Below are 19,807 nucleotides of genomic sequence, written 5' to 3'. Positions count from 1 at the left end.
CCTTTTACCATTATCTTTTCTCCTATCTATGGCACGTCTGCCGGTGATTCTAAATCCCCATCCTGGTCCCTGCCAACCTGCTATTACCAGATTTTATTTCTCATGCCTTTTAACTGTTTACTCAGTTCCAGTACATATCTTAGACTGCGGTCCCTTAATAGACCCAGGTCCACTCCCTCTGTAATTACTTCCTCGGTTAGCCTCATGGCCCTACCTCGCATTAGTTCATATGGGGTTTAACCCATTGTGCAGTTCTGAGTTGCTCTCAACCTCATTAATATGGCAGGTAACAGTTTAGGCCAGGCCTGTCTAATCTCCTGAATGCCCTTGGCCAGGTCTGTCATTATAGTGTATTTCATCCGTTCCACCACCCCAGAACTCTGGGGATGGTAAGAGATGTGTAATTCATGTTTGATGCCTAATGTGGTGCACAATAACTTTACTACTTAGCCCGTGAAATGGGTTCCTTGTTCAGAGTCGATTTGAGTGGGTGTTCCCCAGCGGGGAATTACCTCTTCTGCGATTATTCTTGCTACAGTTGTCGCTGTAGAGTTTCGGGTAGCAAATGCTTCCACCCACCGTGTGAACAAATCTATTATCAATGGACAGTATTTTCTTCCTCGAGAGTTTGGCAGTGGCGCTGTAAAATCAATTTATATATTCTTCCGTGATCCCCGTGGGCGTGACTGATGGGCCATGTTTATTTTTATGTCCTTTCCGGGGTTATGGTGGGCGCATGTAATGCATTGCTGACAATACTTAGCAATGTCGTGCTCCATTCCTGGCCACCACTAATCTCGGGAGGTATTTCTTATCACAGCGTGAAGCCAGGCGTGATTAATGTCATGGTGTAGTTCCTTGAGCATCTTCTTTATGCAGGAGGGGCTAATACCTTTCCATCCTTTCTCCATGCGGAGTCCGGGCCTAGCATTTCTCCCTTCCTTTCCCATTCTGCCTTTTCCCCATTGCTCATGTCTGCGTGAAATGTTACTATATTTATGTCTTCCTCTGTGGTAATACTGCAGACTGATTCTATTTCTGCTTCTGCAGATGTGAACACCTCGCGGGCGGCGTTATCTGTGGCTTCATTTCCTTGCTGAATCTCGTCCATCAATTCTTCATGGGCTTTCACCTTAATCATCGTCGTTTTGGTGTGTTTACTTGCAGTTTCCAACTGACATTTTATTTGGTCATCATGTTTGATAGCCTCGCCGCTTGAGGTGATGAATCCTCGTCTCCCCCAGGCGACCATATAGTCATGTACCACCCCAAAGGCATCTCTACTATCTGTATATATGTTTACCGTTTTCCCTTCTAATAACAACAGTGCCTCGGTCAGCGTGGTCAATTCTGCCACCTGAGCTGAGAGGCTTTCGTCCAATGCTCCTTGCATCACTACCTGTAGATGTTGGTCTACTACTGCCAATCCCGTACAGGGGTGGCCATCTACGTACCGTCGAGACTCCGTCCACATATAACGTGACGTCCGGATTCTCGAGGGCTACCTCGCTCAAGTTTCCTGAGCAATCCTCCCATTCTGGTGCACTGCACTCGTGGGGTTCTCTCCTGGACATGATTCCTTCCGCCGGGTTCTTCTCGGTGTCTCTGACTATCTTTACTGATTCATCATGTGGTAAAAAGGTTTTTTCCCCACTTTGCTCGGCGGATGATGGAGATGGCCCAGAGCTTTCCAGTATTCAACATTTCCACCAGAGTGTGTATTGTGTGTAGGACAATCTCACCTCTCATGACGGTAGGTTCACTGACCTAGACTGCCCATGTGGTACAATCTCGATAGACCCGCGGCTACTGCTGATTGTTGTTTTGAATAGAAAGCTACGCATCTCATTCTGTCCCCATGCATTTGTGTCACCACGGCTCCATAAAAGCCTTCTTGGTTCTCACAGTATATGTCGAAAGGGAGGTCCATATTCGGGAGTCCCAATCCTGGGGCGGACATTAAGCCTTCCTTCAGATGTCCATATGCCGCCTCCTGCTCGGGACCCCATTCTATGGTCTCTAGAGACGGTTTCCCCCCTTTTACCAGTCTCTGCACGGCTTCTGCAATTTCCGCAAAGTTAGGTATAATGTTCCTGCATTAATTAGAGAGGCCCAGTACGTTGCGTACTCCCTGGGCTCTCTTTGGTCAGGCATAATTCTAATGGCTTCTTTCTTGTCATTGGACATTGTCTGAGTTCCTTGGGATATCTCGTGTCCCAGGTACTGCACTGTGGTTTATCTAATCTGTGCCTTCTTGGGCTGCACCTTAAACTCTGCTTCTTGTAAGACTTCCAGGATCCTGTGTGCCCCCCATCTTCTTCTGCGGCACTCAGCAGGTCGTCTACATACTGCAGTATTGTGCTTCTCTACGGTGTCAGACCAACTTCTCTATGATTCGACTCATATTCTGGTGAAATATCGCCGGGCTATTGTGAAACCCTTGTGGGACCCATGTCCAGAAAGACAAATTTATCCTGGTGTTCTTTTGCCTGGGATATGGACCCAAATCCGTTGGCTATTAGTACATTGGACTGGCAGCCGGGTGGGTTGTTGCTGGTTGCTGTCTACATTCCTTTTTTATGTGTTCCACTTACCCGCAGCCATAACTGACTGGAGGCCCTCGTTTAATCTGGCCCCCAGGGGTTATAGCTGTGGCCAATTCCATTTTTATCTGTTTTGCATTACAATCACTGTCCACTTGACATTACCAGGTGATCAAGCAGTCATATGTGTCGATGGCTATCACCCCATTGTTAAGATTTGCTGGTGCTCTGTGGACAACCCGTGTTTAAACACTTACCTAAATGCCGTGCTGTCGTTTGGGGCTGGCTGTCCTGAGTATTCCTGATACGCCATTCACAGTCTTCTCCATATTCATTACTGTTCTCATTTTTCTTTTGTTTAACTAACATTATGGGTACCCAATTTGGCACAGGCTTTCCCTAAGGTGTCTGAACAACCAGGATAAAACCTTCTAACGCCGGCTGTCTTATGTCAGGCAGAGCCTTACACACGGGAATCCATCCTCTACTCTTTTGAGCATCTGTCAAGGTATTCCACCTATTTGGTGTACGATTTGATGCACATCTTGCTCATGCATGTTATGTATTTCTGAGATCTCCTTTAACTGGCCCCAGAAATCTATATTTCCGTGACGACCCTTTAAAGGGGTTAAGTCCTTGATAATGCCTTGTTTCTCTAATGGGGTGAAGGCTGTATATGTTGCCTTTATATTTCTCTGGTGATTTAGCGAGGTCCTGATAGGCGCCAGAGGTGCCTGTTCCTCCTCATCACTTGATGAGCATTCTAGCGTTGTCGCCCCGACTTCTCGATAAGGCGGGGCACATCCTTGTTTTCTTCAATGTATCCCCCTCCAAATCTTCCATTTCCACGTTCCTCTAACATTTCCTTTAATTTATTAATTTTCTAAGTTCTTCTATTCTTAGTTTAGTCAGTTCTTTGTTTTTTAAATACCTGCCGTGCTGTAATTATACCAGCTTTTTTGCCCTGTTCCGTTTTTTTTCTGCCACCATTCTTTCTGAATTGGTGGCTCCTGAGACGGATCCTGTCTGTCTTTTCTCATTTTGTCTATAAGTCCCTGGTGGTCATCAGCGTAAAACATGGTGAGCAACCCTTTGGGCCCCAACTCTATTTTACCGCTGTCAGTGTTTCCCAATCACTGAACTGAAAGACGAATAATTATTTGTCTACTTCTTAGACAGCATTATCAGTGTTCGTTTCAGGCAGCCCTTAATAGACCACAGTTGCATCAGTAGTGGGATTGGAACTCATGTCTCCGGATCGTTAGTCCAGGCTTCTGGGTTATTGGCCCAGTGATGTAACCACTATGCTACCGTAGCCCGTACACAGAGATGACACAACCTTGATCAGATCCAAAGGGGGGACGTGCCAGACTGGCTATACAACCCACATCTGGCTCAATTGGCAAATCGAAAGGGGACACTGGATAACTGTACTCTGAAGGGACTAACCAGAGTATACCCAGCGATCCGAGACTGCCAAATGGGCAAAACCGCCGGAGTGGGACTGGTCCTGATGATGCCCATAATCACACAAGACTCGGGGCCGTTTCCCCTTTATCAGCTGCAAAATATCAGGATCATACGGGAAAATACCTCCGTGCAGTACTATCTGACCACAACTTCTGCTGTCTGCAGAAACAACACACTCTATGGGATCTCCTTAACGAGATGCAAGCAAAGGGGTGACATCACGGTGTGCCCTCACCCGGTGGGACAAGGAGAACTAGACGAGTGTGGGTTCAATCGAACGAATGGATGCATATTAGAAATAGTACCTGCCCACACACATTTCGCCAGAGCAGGCTACGCAGGCAAGGGAAGAACTGTGTCTCTACCTCGGAACGCTCTTACCAGTACAATGGCCTACATTGCCAGATCCCACAGCCAAACGTTTGCTTTACACCTCTACGGCCCGTTACTATAGAATAAGCCCGCATTATCCAGGTTAGACGCCAAGGTACCGAAATCATTAACGCCACCGATCAGCACCACGACCAACTACAGGATTATGAGGATCTAGAGCAGACCCCTATTCCACATTTAGCAGAGGTACTAACGGAACTAAGACTCAGAGTGGGCCAGTCCATAAAGCTTTACCACCAATTACAGAAAAATAATGAAATACTGGAAAAGGATATCGATATCGAGTTACAAAATCAGAGTTGGTGGAGAAAGGTCTGAGACTGGGGATGAATGTAAATATCCATCCTTGGATTCGAATAATATCACACATACTGGTCGGGGTACAGCTGGTCTTAGCAGTAACATGGGGTATTATGGCCTGTCGATCCTGCAGGCATTATGCACAACGAAGGAGAATCAGAACCAGAGCTCAGGAAAATAAGGAGACCAGCCTAGCAGAGAGACAGGGGGACTTGAACTATATCAATTTGATCTAAGCAACCGAAACTCCTGAAACCACATGACTGGCCAGCACGTTGAGACAGGGAGTACCAGGCGGTGCATAAAGACATAAATGAGGTAACAAATTATAACAAATGTTGTCGGTTAAAGGGGACTAGGATTAGTCCCTTACCGAAAATGGGGATTGTTGTAGGGCACTTCCAAAAGCAAAGGCACCTGCAAAATATATGTATGTATGTAAATTGATTCCGCAAAGCATATGGGGAATTCAGCTAACCAGCTTGACTACATTTCGAGGTAGCTGATGACAATGCATTCCTTACACAGGAACACTGAAAAGGGCACGTTCAGCAGAATGCCTCTAATCAGTAACCCCAGGCAAGATGTCCTAGTATAATACTGAACAAAGAAATTCCTGTGACTGCGTAAGGATAAGGAAGTTAGGCGCAAGCAGAACCCAAGGACAGTAGAGATAAGGGAGTCTGGAAAACATCACGAGGCCATGAATAAGCCCCTAACTAAACATAAGGTGATCACGCAGTCGCCTGGTGCCTGGGGGCCAATTCCATTGGCCCAAAGAAACCGATTTGTAATCTATAATCATTATGATTGGATTGTGTCCAGCCAACATGAGCTGAGTAATTGTAATGAACTGTTGTAAAACATAAATAAATCTATGGATTTCTCTGCTCGGCGGAGAGTAGTGTCTGGAGTAACCAAGAGGCTTTCTCGCCACCGACGTAAATAACCCGTTTTGACGTTTGGAACCGACCCGAGTGACGAGTGATTCTTCCAGAAAACATTCGCGCGAACAGTCCCATTGGAGGATAAGCCACAGCCTGAAGTTTCACAGAAATGGTTCACTGGATCCGCCCATACCAAGGTCACCACTAGGATGGCTAGAGTAGGGCCACTACCAATAGTGTTAGAGTAGGGTCACCACCAGTAATGTTAGAATAGGGTCACCACCAGTAATGTTAGTGTAGGGTCACCCCCAGTAATGTTAGAGTAGGGTCATCACCAGTCATGTTAGAGTAGGGTCACCACTCAAATTGTTAGAGAATTGTCAATACCAATATTGTTACAGTTGGATCACCACCGGCAGTGTGGGTAGGGTGATATCCTTCGATAATACAGCGACCAGAACTGCACGCAGTAATCCAGCTGTGGCCTTACCAAAGAATTATACAATTTAGGCATAACCTCCCTGCTCTTATATTCTATGCCTCGACGAATAAAGGTAAGCATTCCATATCCCTTCTTAATCACCTTATCCACCTGGCTTGCTACTTTCAGGGGATCTGTGGACCAATGGTGGAGCTTTGGAGGCGTGGCCTATTCAGTTGGAGCTCTGTTGCTGTGAGAGAAGGAGCGACCTGCTTTGCTCCTGCCTGGAAGGCCTAGAGTGAAACCTGAGACCAGCCCAGGAAGAGGAGGAAGGGGCTGGCTTACTACAATTCAACCTCCAGAGGGAGAGGAGGAGAGCAGAAAAATTCATCAACTTTATTACTGCTACAGAGAGTTGGAGAGAGGTGGAAAAGAACAACCTGAGAAAACACCATCCAGTGTGGAAGGAGGGAGAGCCATTTCTACAATCTTCGACAGGTGGGTGTGTTTTCGTACATTCCCCGAATGACTTTGTTGTATCGGTGGGGGGAGGAAAGAAGACCATCTCGAGGGCCGGAACATCGCGGGGGGAGTGTGTGTGTGGAAGTGTGTGTGGGGGTCTTGCTTACAGCTAGGCCCCACACACCAATGAAGCACCCCTCCCCCATTGCCTAGCCTGGGATAGCTGGAGCTACCTGGCTGAAGTATTACGAATCACCCGATTTAATATCGTTTGGAGTGTGTGCCTAGGTGGCTCCAGCTGCCCCAGGTGAAGACATCTTCTACCCCCACGCGAAGACCATCTACAAGGACTGTGTCTTGTTTTTGTTTCTCCATTATCTGGGGAGTGCACCCCAGAAAAACGTCCACCCATCGCTGTGAGGGGTGACCTGCCCTCGCAGCTTCCCTCTTTCCCACCCCCTCACTCTCTCTGTCACTCTCTCTGTCTCTCCCCTCTCTCTCTGAGAGCCCCTTTCCTCCTTAAATTAAAGTTAATTAAGACAACTGAGCAGAGGGAGCAAGGCCCCTCCCCATTCGTTAACTAGGGGAGAGGTGTGCCCCATTAAGAGCTCCCTCTGCTCAAAACACCAACGAGGCCAATTAAAGACCATTAACGCCTGCGACTTTGGGGTGGGTGTAGCCCTTAAAGGGACCCCGTGATGACGACCCCATCCACGCCGGTGGCAGGGCCAGCTAAGACGTACGCGCAGGCGGCGTCCACATCCACGGTGCCTGCTGCGCCTCCTGCTGCCCTGCCACCATTCAGACTCATAACAAAAAAACACGGGGTCAAGAGCAACACTCACCCCACAATGAGCATCGAGGAGTGCGTGCGGGCGATGGCTGGGGTAGTCGGCCCCTCGGCCATTGTCGCGGCCTCCAAGATGTCTGGAAAGGCAGTATTCTTTCTGGGGTCGGAGCGGGCGGTGTTCCTGGCTCTCGAAAAGCATCTCTCGGTGGGCGGGACGTTCCTGCCGGTGGACCCTCTCGAGGCGACCGCGCAGAGGGTCATCATTTCTAACGTCCCGCCCTTTGTTCCCGCTGGGCTCCTCCTCCCTCACCTACACAAACTGAGGGAGGTGAGGTCGGGGATCCACCCCATACCGCTCGGCCTCAGGGAGAGCAGCCTGCGCCACGTCTTCTCCTTCTGCCGCCAGCTCTTTGTCCGGCTGGCGTGGGAGGAGACGACGGAGGGAAGTTTTAATGTGGTGAACGAGGGGACTGCCTACCGCGTCTTTTGGACGTCGGACGGCGTGCGATGCCATGCCTGCAGGGAGGTGGGGCACGTTTGCAGGAACTGCCCCGCTTCCAAGGCCGCCAAACCACCGAAGGTGGCCAAGGCTGGCACCGCCGCCACCCCTCCCCCAAGTTGCGTCCGCCTGCCGGGAGCTGTAGGTGCGCGGGCATCGTCGGGGGCCTTTGATTTCACGGCCTCCGGCGAGGGGGATGGAGAGCGTCCGATAGAAGGAAGGCGTAGAAGAAGGCGAAACATCTTGAGGCGGGTCCCCTCAGTGCGCCAGACAATTGTTTACCGCGCTCAGCCCAACTCCATCACCGGCGAGCGCGGGGTGCCCTGAGCCCGTGCCCGAGCCCTTGACCAATACCGCAGAGGAGTTCGGGTGCGGGCAAGATAAGAAAAAGGGAGGAGTGGAGCAGGAGGCCTCGGCAGACATGAAGGTCTCCCTGCCTCCGCGCCCCCCCAGGAACAATAGGAGACGTCGCTCCAATGAGGCGGAGGGGGAACAACATACCTCCGCGGAGGAGTCGGTGCCCGCTGCTTGTCCTGCGTCCCGCACCAACGCCCCCAAACTGCACCGTAGACAGGAGGAATCTGTCCCCGGGGAGGGTGAGGCAGTCGAGGCTGCCCGGCCTCTGCCTCCCGGGGATGGCGTGGAAGATCTGCCTGTCGTGGGGGGCGTGGGGCCAGCGGAGGAATGCGTAGCCGCCAGGTCGAGCATCCCGGCGACTGAGGCGGGCGGGGCCGAAAAGGCCGAACCTGAGCCCGCCCAGTTATGAACCAACTTCCCCTGGGAGTCGCTCGACCCGGCACAAACTGAAAATGTTCATAATTTTACAGAACATCCACACGCTGGGCCGGGGGTTGGCAGCGGGGAGGGGGAAGAACAACAACCATCGCCCCCTACTTTGGAGCTGGGGTACTTGGAGGACCTGGAACATTTCTTTGACCAGGTCTCTCCGCCTTGCCCGGCTCCTGGGGTGGAGGAGGAACCCCTTCCGCTGTCGCTTCCTGACCCAGCACCGCTTTTCAAAGAGCCAAGTGGGGACTCCTCTGCCGACGATCCTGAGGGTGGGATCGGGGCAGAGCCAGGGCCGGATGGAGCGGCCAGGCCATTTGCCGTACTTCGTAAGGTCGACGGGCCGGCTGCTGGCGGTGACCTCCCGGAGGGGGACGGGGACTCGGTGGGAGACGAGGGAGAAGATCTCGAGTCCATCGCCAGTGAGGTGGTGGATCTCCTCGTGCCCGCCGCTGAGTCCTCCTCATTCCTGCAAAGAAACTCCGGGACTTTTTGGTCCAGAGCCAGGGTCGCCGCAACCGAGCCCATCTGGCCCTGGAAAGATGGTCTGAGCCGGGGCTGCTCGTCGCGTCCGTCCGCGCCATCGCTAAAACCATGGCCGCGGGCGGGCCCTTATCAAAGGCGCAAGACCTTGAGCTGCGCCGGCTCAAAAGGTTCCTCACTGGGCTGCTGAAGGAGTGGAGGTCAACAAACGACTCCACTCCACCACCACAATAGGTTAGGTAGAGGTTGCACTATGCTTTTATCATGAAGATAACCATAGCCAGCCTCAACATCAACAGCGGCAGGGAGGCAGGTTGTAGATTTAACAATGTTTCGCTCCTGCGGGAGGGAAAATATGTGGTGTTCTTCCTGCAAGAAACCCACCCCGTTCCGGGAGACGAAGCCACGTGGTTCCTGGAATGGCAAGGAGAGGTCCGCATGAGCCACCTCGCTACCACTTCTTGAAGGGTGGCCATCTTGTTCGCCCCGCATTTTCAGCCGGAGATCTTGGGGGTCGAGGAGCCCGTGCCAGGCCGCTTGCTGCACGTCACGGTTCACCTGGGGGACGTGCCGCTCCATCTCGTGAACGTGTACGCCCCTCAGCCCGGCCCGCAGCAAATGCGCTTCTTCGAAGAAGTGTCCGCTCTTCTTGGCTCCATCGACGTTGGCGACTGCATTGTCCTCGGGGGGGATTTTAACTGCACCCTCGAGGCGAGGGACCGCTCCGCTGCCCCGCAGAGCATGACAGCGATGGAGAAGTTGAGGGACCTGGTCGGGTCCTTCGACTTGGTGGACGTCTGGCGAAATCTCCATCCCAACTCCAGCGCCTTTACATGGGTGAGGCCTGGAGTAGGATGGTCCAGAGTCGACCGCCTTTACGTGTCTCGGGCGTACGTTTCCTGCGTCCCGGCGGCCTCCATGCGGCCGGTGCCGTGTTCAGACTACCACCTGGTGTGTGCGGAGCGCGCTTCGCTCTGTGCGAGGATGGGGTCCGCGTACTGGCATTTTAACAACCGGCTGCTGGAGGACGTGCGGTTCCAGGACTCGTTCCGTCGTTTCTGGGCCGACTGGAGAAGGAAGCAGGGGGGCTTCCCCTCCTTGAGGCTATGGTGGGACGTGGGCAAGGCTCACGTCCGCGTCTTCTGTCAAGAGTACGCGAGGGGGTCGACCAAGAGGTGGGCGGCCAGGGTCGGGCGCCTAGGAAAAGAGGTGCTCGACCTGGAGTCCCGTCTCGGTCAAGTCGTCGAGGACCCGGCCCTGCGGATGGTGTAAGAAGCGAAGAAGGCCGCGCTGAAGGACCTGCAGCTCGTCGGGTCCCGAGACGCGTTCGTGAGGTCGCGGATCCAGTTCCTGCAGGATCTAGACCGCGGCTCCCCTTTCTTCTACTCGCTGGAAAAAAGACAGAGTGTCTGTAAGCAGCTCTTGACGCTGCTGGCCGACGACGACTCTCTCGTCTCGGATCCGGAGCAGGTCAACAACAGGGCCCGTGAATATTACGGGGCTCTGTTCTCTCTGGAGCCGTCCAGCGAGGAAGCGTGTAGAATTTTGTGGGAGGACCCGCTGAAGGTCGGCCCGGAGGGCGCCGAAAATTTGGAAGCTCCGCTAAGCCTGGCGGAGCTGACCGGCGCCCTCGCCCGGCTCTCAAGGGGAAAAGCCCCGGGGCTGGACGGGCTGACCGTGGAGTTCCACAGGGCGTTTTGGGACGTCCTGGGGGGTGAATACGCGCGGGTCCTGGGGGAAAGTCTGGCGACCGGGGAGATGCCCCTCTCTTGGCGCAGGGCAGTCATCGTCCTGCTGCCTAAGAAGGGCGATCTCCGCCTCCTTAAGGACTGGCGCCCGGTCTCCCTCCTCAGCATGGACTACAAAATCTTTGCCAGGGCGATGTCTGCTCGCCTTGGCGCCGTGCTGGACCACATGATCCACCCCGACCAGTCCAACACGGTCCCGGGCCGGACAATCCACGATAACATCCATCTGGTCCGTGCCCTCATCCATCATTCCCAGGAGGCTGGTCTGTCGGTCGCCTTCCTATCTCTCGACCAAGAGAAGGCGCTCGACAGGGTGGATCATGACTATCTGTTCGGAACTCGGCGCGCTTTCGGGTTCGGGATGCATTTCGTCGCCCGGATCCGACTTTTGTACGCCGCCGCGGAGTGTCTGATAAAGGTTAACGGGTCCTTGACGGCGCCCCTTCGCTTTGGGAGAGGGGTGCGCCAGGGATGCCCCATGTCCCGCCAGTTATATGCCATCTGGTTGGGTCTTTCCTACGCCTGCTGCGGACGAGGTTGACGGGACTGGCTTTGCAAGGGCCGGACGTGGAGGTCGTCCTCTTGGCTTACGCCGATGATGTGCTCCTCGCGGTAGAGGATCCCGCTGACCTGCGGAGGATGCGTGACTGCCAGGAGATTTACTCGGCCGCATCTTCTGCCAGGATCAACTGGGAGAAATGTTCCGGACTCCTGGTGGGTCAGTGGTGGGTGGACTCCCTGCTGGCGGAGCTCAGGCCTTTTGCGTGGAGCTCGACCCATCTCCTCTATCTGGGAGTCTGCCTTAGCCCCGACAAGGAAGCCTGGCCGGCGAACTGGCAAGAGTTGGAGGCCAAGGTCGCCGTTCACCTTTGACGCTGGACAGGACTGCTCCGAGTGCTTTCCTACAGGGGTCGAGCGCTAGTCATAAACCAGCTGGTGGCCGCCATGTTGTGGTACCGGCTGGTCACTTTGACCCCTCCCCCTGCGTTTGTCACCAAGATACAGAAGAAGCTGGTGGACTTCTTCTGGAACAACAGGAAGCACTGGGTCTCTGCCACGGTCTTGAGTCTCCCGCTTGGGGAGGGCGGTCAGTCGTTGGTTTGCATCAGCACCCAGCTTGCGACTTTCCATCTTCAGACACTGCAGAGATACCTTTACGTCGAGCCCCCTCCAAGGTGGCGTGCTCTGGCGACGTATTTCTACCGCCAGCAGCACGGCCTCAACTACGACACGCAGCTCCTGTTTGTGAGCTTTGGAGGCGTCAGGACCGCCTTCCAGGAGCTGCCTGTCTTTTACAAGGAACTCACCAGGGTCTGGAACAAAGTCTGCACCAAGCGCAGCTCTCCACCGGCTGGAGTGGCGGCTGTCCTGCAGGAGCCGCTGCTCGGGAATCCGTACCTCCACGACCGAGGTTTTAGGTGGTGGTCGGACGAGAGCGCTGTGGCTGATGAGTTGACCATGGTCAGGGACCTGCTCGATGGCGGAGGAGCGGCCTGGATGGCGCCAGAGACGCTGGCGCAGCGCCTAAATTCCACCAACGTCCGCCGTGCAGCCGATGCCATCGAGTCGCTAAAAACAGCTCTGGGCCCTGACTCCGTTAGGTGCATCGAGGAGGCTCAAGCACGTGGGGAGATCCCGTTTGAACTGACCCCCTTCCGGACGGAATTCCTCATCGGCGCCAAACCCCGGAACCTCCCTCGGGAGCCGGCGCCTCACAACTTGAGCCGCCTCGAGGAAATCTCCTCCGTGCCTTTCAGTTCCGCGTGGAGGGGTTTCCTGTACGGGCTGCTCCTGCACACTCAAAACTTTGCCATCCTCGCCTGCCGTCCGGACACGCCATGGCGTACCATCTTGCCGTCCGGAAAAGGCGGGATCCCCGATGGAGGGCACTCTACGCGGGAGTCCTCCCAGTATTTATCGGGGACTTGGCCTGGAGGGTGGTGCACGGAGCAGTCCCGTGCAATAAATTTTTAAGCCGGTTCACGGGCTCCCAGGCCGCCTGCAATTTCTGCGGTCTGGAAGAGACCGTGTTCCATGTTTTTACCGAATGCACCAGGTTGGAGCCCCTGTTTTATTATTTAAAGGGCTGCTCCTGAAATTCTGGCTGCACTTCATTCCCACACTCCTGATCTTTGGGCACCCTGTGCGGAGGGGAGCGGTTACGTCCGAGGGCCTCCTCGTAGGACTGCTCCTGGGCACGGCCAAGGGTACCATCAGTCGGTCCAGGCAGCGGGCGGTCGAGGGGGTCGTTGAACCTGACTGCCTGCCTCTCTTCCACGCGTACATCCGCGCCAGGGTGTTCTTGGAGATGCAGCATGCGGTATCCACCGGTACACTCGCGGCCTTCCGCGAGAGATGGGTACCGGAGAGACAGGAGTGCATCATTACGCCCGGCAACCAAATTTTAATTTGATTTTATGTTTTAAAGTTTAATTTGTTTTAATTGCCGGTGTTTTTAGTGTCCCCCTCCCCTTTTGTAGGGGGCATTTGGAGAAAATAATATATATGATTTTAGTGCCCAAAAAAAAACTTTAAAAAAAACAAACAACCAAAAAAAATTACAAAAAACAAAAAAAAGGGCCTTATAAATGTTTGGTGCGTCCCCCAGATCGGGGGGCCACGACTTAATGATTTAGTTTCCCCCAAAAGAATTCTGTGGACCAATGGTGGAGCTTTGGAGGCGTGGCCTCTTCAATTGGAGCCCTGTTGCTGTGAGAGAAGGAGCTACCTGCTTTGCTCCTGCCTGGAATGCCTAGAGTGAACCCTGAGACCAGCCTAGGAAGAGGAGGAAGGGGCTGGCTGACTACAATTCAACCTCCAGAAGGAGAGGAGTAGAGCAGAAAAATTTATCAACTTTATTACTGCTGCAGAGAGTTGGAGAGAGGGGGAAAATAACAACCTGAGAAAACACCATACAGTGTGAAAGGAGGGAGAGCCATTTCTACAATCTTCCACAGGTGGGTGTGTTTTGGTGCATTCCCCGAAAGACTTTGTTTTATCGGTGGGGGGAGGAAGGAAGACCATCTCGAGGGCCGGAACATCGCGGGGGATGTGTGTGTGTGGAAGTGTGTGTCGGGGTCTTGCTTACAGCTAGGCCCCACACACCACTGAAGCACCCCTCCCCCATTGCCTAGCCTGGGATAGCTGGTGCTACCTGGCTAAAGTATTACTAATCACCCTATTTAACATCGTTGGGAGTGAGTGCCTAGGTGGCTCCAGCTGCCCCAGGTGAAGACATCTTCTCCCCCCACCCGAAGACCATCTACAAGGACTGTGTCTTGTTTGTTTTTTCTCCATCACCTGGCGAGTGCACACCAGAAAAACGCCCACCCATCGCTGTGAGGGGAGACCTGCCCTCGTAGCTTCCCTCTTTCCCACCCACCTCTCTCTCACTCTGTCACTCTCTCTGTCTCTCCCCTCTCTCTCTGAGAGCCCCTTTCCTCCTTAAATTAAAGTTCATTAAGACAACTGAGCAGAGGGAGAGGTGTGCCGCATTAAGAGCTCCCTCTGCTCAAAACACCAACGAGGCCAATTAAAGACCATTAATGGTGTAGCTGTTAAAGCGATCCCGTGGTGGCGACCCCATCCACACCGGTGGCAGGGCCAGCTAAGACGTATGCGCAGGCGGCGTCCACATCCACGGCGCCGCCTGCGCCTCCTGCTGCCCTGCCACCAATTAGACTTATTACAAAAAAACACGGGGGTCAAGAGCTACACTCACCCCAGAATGAGCATCGAGGAGTGCGTGCGGGCGATGGCTGGGGTAGTCGGCCCCTCGGCCATTGTCGCGGCCTCCAAGATGTCTGGGAAGGCTGTATTCTTCCTGGGGTCGGAGCGGGCGGTGTCCCTGGCCCTCGAAAAGGGACTCACGGTGGGCGGGACGTTCCTGCCGGTGGACCCTCTCGAGGCCACCGCGCAAAGGGTCATCATTTCTAACGTCCCACCCTTTGTTCCCGCTGGGCTTTTCCTCCCTCACCTTCACCAACTGGGGGAGGTGAGGCCGGGGATCAACCCCATACCGCTCGGCCTCAGGGAGAACAGCCTGCGCCACGTCTTCTCCTTCCGCCGCCAGCTCTTTGTCCGGCTGGCGCGGGAGGAGATGATGGAGGGAAGTTTTAATGTGGTGCACGAGGGGACTGCCTACCGCGACTTTTGGATGTCGGACGGCGTGCGGTGCAATGCCTGCAGGGAGGTGGGGCACGTTTGCAAGAACTGCCCCGCCTCCAGGGCCGCCAAACCACCGAAGGCGGCCAAGGCTGACGCCGCCGCCACCTCTCCCCCTATTTGCGTCGGTGTGCCGGGAGCTGTAGGTGCGCGGGCATCGTCGGTGGCCTTTGTTTTCATGGCCTCCGGCAGGGGGGAGGGAGAACGTCCGATCGGAAAGAAGGCGCGGAAGAAGGCGAAACATCTCGAGGCGGGTTCCCTCGGTGCGCCAGACAGCTTGAACACCGCGCTCAGCCCAACCCTGACACCGGCGAACGCGGGGTGCCCTGAGCCCGTGCTCGAGCCCTTGACCAATATCACAGAAGGGCTCGGGCGCGGGCAAGAAAAGAAAAAGAGGGGGGTGGAGTGGGAGGCCTCGGCAGACATGGAGGTCTCCCAGCCTCCGCGCTCCCCCAGGAACAAAAGGAGATGCCGCTCCAATGAGGCGGAGGAGGAACAACATCCCTCCGCGGAGGAGTCGGTGCCCGCCACGTGTACCGCGTTCCCTACCGGTGCTCCCAAAGCACGCCATAGGCAGGAGGAGTCTGTCCCCGGGGAGGGTGAGACAGTCGAGGCTGCCCAGCCTCTGCCTCCCGGGGATGGCATGGAAGATCTGCCTGTCATGGGGGGCGTGGGGCCAGCGGAGGAATGCGTAGCCGCCGGGTCGAGCGTGCCGGGGACTGAGGCGGGCGGGGCCGGAAATGCCGAACCTGAGCCCGCCCAGCCTTTATCCAACTTCCCCCAGGAGTCGCTCGACTCGACGGAGACTGAAAATGTTAATAATTTTACAGAATATCCACACGCTGGGCTGGGGGTGGCGGTGGGGAGGGGGAAAAACAACAACCCTCGCCCCCTACTTTGGAGCTGGTCTACTTGGAGGACCTGGATAATTTCTTTGACCGGGTCTCTCCGGGTGCCCCGGATCCTGGGGCGGAGGCGGAACCCCTTCCGCTGTCGCTTCCCGACCCAGCACCGCTTTTAAAAGAGCCCAGTAGGATATCCTCTGCCGACGATCCTGGGGGTGGGATCCGGGCAGAGCCAGGGCCGGATGGAGCGGCTGGGCCGTTTGCCGTACCTCGTGTGGTCGACGGGCCGGCTGCTGGCGGCGACCTCCCAGAGGGGGACGGGGACTCAGTGGGGGATGAGGGAGAAGATCTCGATTCCATCGCCAGTGAGGCGGTGGATCTCCTCGTGCCCGCCGTTGAGTCCCCCCTCATTCCTGCAAAGGAACTCCGGGACTTTTTGGTCCAGAGCCAGGGTCGCCGCAACCGAGCCCATCTGGCCCTGGAAAGATGGGCCGAGCCAGGGCTGCTCGTCGCGTTCCTCCGCGCCGCTGCTAAAGCCATGGTCGCGGGCGGGCCGTTATCAAAGGCGCAAGGCCTTGAGCTGCGCCGGCTCAAAAGGTTCCTCGCTGGGCTGCTGAAGGAGTGGAGGTCAACAAACGACTCCACTACCCCCCCACGATAGGTTAGGTATAGGTTGCACTCTGCTTTTGTCATGAAGATAACCATAGCCAGCCTCAACATCAACGGCGGCAGGGAGGCACACTGCAGATTTAACAATTTTTCAGTTCTGCTGGAGGCGAAATATGCGGTGTGCTTCCTGCAAGAAACCCACACCGTTCCGGGAGACGAAGCCACGTGGCTCCTGGAATGGCAAGGAGAGGTCTGCATGAGCCAACTCACTACCACTTCTTGTGGGGTGGCCATCTTCTTGGCCCCGCATTTTCAGCCGGAGATCTTGGGGGTTGAGGAGCCCGTGCCAGGCCGCTTGCTGCACATGACGGTTCGTTTGGGTGACGTGCTACTCCATCGGCTCAACGTGTACACCCCTCAGCCCGGCCTGCAGCAAACGCGCTTCTTCGAAGAAGTCTCCGGTCTTCTTGGCTCCGTCGACGCCGGCGACTGCATTTCCTCAGGAGGGATTTTAACTGCACCCTCGAGGCGTGGGACCGCTCCGGTGCCCCGCAGAGCATGACAGCGATGGAGAAGTTGAGGGACCTGGTGGGGTCCTTCGACTTGGTGGACGTCTGGCGAAATCTCCATCCCGACTACAACGCCTTTACTTGGGTGAGGCCTGGAGTAGGATGGTCCAGAGTCGACCGCCTTTACGTGTCTCGGGCATACGTTTCCTGCGTCCCGGCGGCCTCCATGTGACCGGTGCCGTGTTCGGACCAATACCTGGTGTGGGCGGAGCTAGCTTCGCTCCGCGCGATGACGGGGTCCGCGTACTGGCATTTTAACAACCAGCTGCTGGAGGACGTGCGGTTCCAGGACTCGTTCCGTCGTTTCTGGGCCAACTGGAGAAGGAAGCAGGGGGGCTTCCCCTCCTTGAGGCTATGGTGAGACGTGGGCAAGGTACATGTCCGCGTCTTCTGTCAAGAGTACGCTAGGAGCTCGACCAAGAGGCGGGCGGCCAGGGTCGGGCGCCTAGAAAAACAGGTGCTCGACCTGGAGTCCTGTCTCGGTCAAGTCGTCGAGGACCCGGCCCTGCGGATGGTGTAGGAAGAAAAGAAGGGCCGCGCTGAAGGACGTGCAGCTCGTCGGGTCCCGACGCGCGTTCGTGAGGTCGCGGATCCGATTCCTGCGGGATCTGGACCGCAGCTCCCCCTTCTTCTACTCGCTGGTAAAAAGACAGAATGTCCGTAAGCAGCTCTTGACGCTGTTGGCCGACGACGGCTCTCTCGTCTCGGATACGGAGAGCGTCAACAACGGGGCCCGTGAATATTATGGGGCTCTGTTCTCTCCGGAACCGTCCAGCGAGGAAGCGCGTAGAGATTTGTGGGAGGACCTGCCAAAGGTCAGCCCGGAAGGCGCCGAAAATCTGGAAGCTCCGCTAAGCTTGGCGGAGCTGACCGGCGCCCTCGACCGGCTCTCGAAGGGAAAAGCCCCGGGGCTGGACGGGCTGACCGTGGATTTCCACATGGCAATATGGGACGTCCTGGGGGGCGACTACGCGCGGGTCCTGCGGGAAAGTCTGGCGACTGGGGAGATGCCCCTCTCTTGGCGCAGGGCAGTCATCGTCCTGCTGCCTAAGAAGGGCGATCTCCACCTACTTAAGAACTGGCGCCCGGTCTCCCTCCTCAGCACGGACTACAAAATCTTCGCCACGGCGATGTCTGCTCGCCTTGGCGCCGTGCTGGACCACATAATCCACCCTGACCAGTCCTACATGGTCCCGGGCCGGACAATGCACGATAACATCCATCTGGTCCGGGACCTCAACAATCATTCCCAGGAGGCTGGTCTGTCTGTCGCCTTCCTATCTCTTGACCAAGAGAAGGCGTTCGACAGGGTGGATCACGACTATCTGTTCAGAACTCTGCGCGCATTCGGGTTTGGGACTCATTTCGTCGCCCGGATCCGACTTTTGTATGCCGCCGCGGATTGTCTGATAAAGGTTAACGGGTATTTGACGGCGCCCCTTCGCTTTGGGAGAGGGGTGCGCCAGGGATGCCCCATGTCCGGCCAGTTATATGTCATCTGCGTGGAGCCTTTCCTGCGCCTCCTGTGGACGAGGTTGACGGGACTGGCTCTGCATGGGCCACGCGTGGAGGTCGTCCTCTCGGCTTACGCCGATGACGTGCTCCTCACGGTAGAGGATCCCGCTGACCTGCGGAGGATGCGTGAGTGCCAGGAGATTTACTCGGCCGGATCCTCCGTCAGGATCAACTGGGAGAAATGTTCCGGACTCCTGGTGGGTCAGTGGTGGCTGGACTCCCTGCCGGAGGAGTTCAGGCCTTTTGCCTGGAGCACGACCCATCTCCTCTATCTGCGAGTCTACCTTAGCCCCGACGAGGAAGCCTGGCCGGCGAACTGGCAAGAGCTGGAGGCCAAGGTCGCCGCTTGCCTAGGGCGCTGGACAGGACTGCTCTGAGTGCTGTCCTACAGGGGTCGAGCGCTAGTCATAAACCAGCTGTTGGCCGCCATGTTGTGGTACCGGCTGGTCACTTTGACCGCTCCCCCTGCGTTTGTCACCAAGATACAGAAGAAGCTGGTGGACTTCTTCTGAAACAACAGGAAGCACTGGGTCTCTGCCACGGTCTTGAGTCTCCCGCTTGGGGAGGGCAGTCAGTCATTGGTGTGCGTCAGCGCCCATCTCGCGACTTTCCATCTTCAGACCCTGCAGAGATACCTTGATGTCGAGCCCCCTCCCAGGTGGCGTGCTCTGGCGATGTACTTCTTCCACCAGCAGCATGGCCTCAACTATGACACGCAGCTCCGGTTTGTGAGGTTGGGGGGCATCAGGACCGCCTTCCCGGAGCTGCCTGTCTTTTACAAGGAACTCACCAAGGTCTGCAACAAAGTCTCCACCAAGCGCAGCTCTCCACCAGCTGGAGGGGCGGCTGTCCTGCAGGAGCCGCTGCTCGGGAATCCGTACCTCCACGACCGAGGTTTTAGGTGGCGGTCAGACGACAGGGCTGTGGCTGGTGAGGTGACCAGGGTCAGGGACCTGCTCGATGGTGGAGGAGCGGGCTGGATAGCGCCAGACATGCTGGCGCAGCGCCTAAATTCTGCCAACGTCCGCCGCGCGGCCGATGCCATCGAGTTGCTAAAAACAGCTCTGGGCCCCGACTCTGTTCGGTCCATCGAGGAGGCTCAAGCACGTGGGGAGATCCCGTCCGAACTGACCCCCGTCTGGACGGAATTCCTCAACGGCGCCAAACCCCGGAACCTCCCTCGGGAGCCGGCACCTCACAACTTGAGCCGCCTCGAGGAAATCCCATCCATGCCTTTCAGTTCCGCGCGGAGTGGTTTCCTGTATGTGCTGCTCCTGCACACTCTCAACTTTGCCATCCTCGCCTGCCGTCTGGACACGCCAT

Source organism: Pristiophorus japonicus, chromosome 9, assembly GCF_044704955.1.
Source record: "Pristiophorus japonicus isolate sPriJap1 chromosome 9, sPriJap1.hap1, whole genome shotgun sequence".
Lineage (NCBI taxonomy): Eukaryota > Metazoa > Chordata > Chondrichthyes > Pristiophoridae > Pristiophorus > Pristiophorus japonicus.
The sequence above is the reverse complement of the archived record's forward strand: the minus strand, read 5'-3'. Positions refer to the sequence as shown.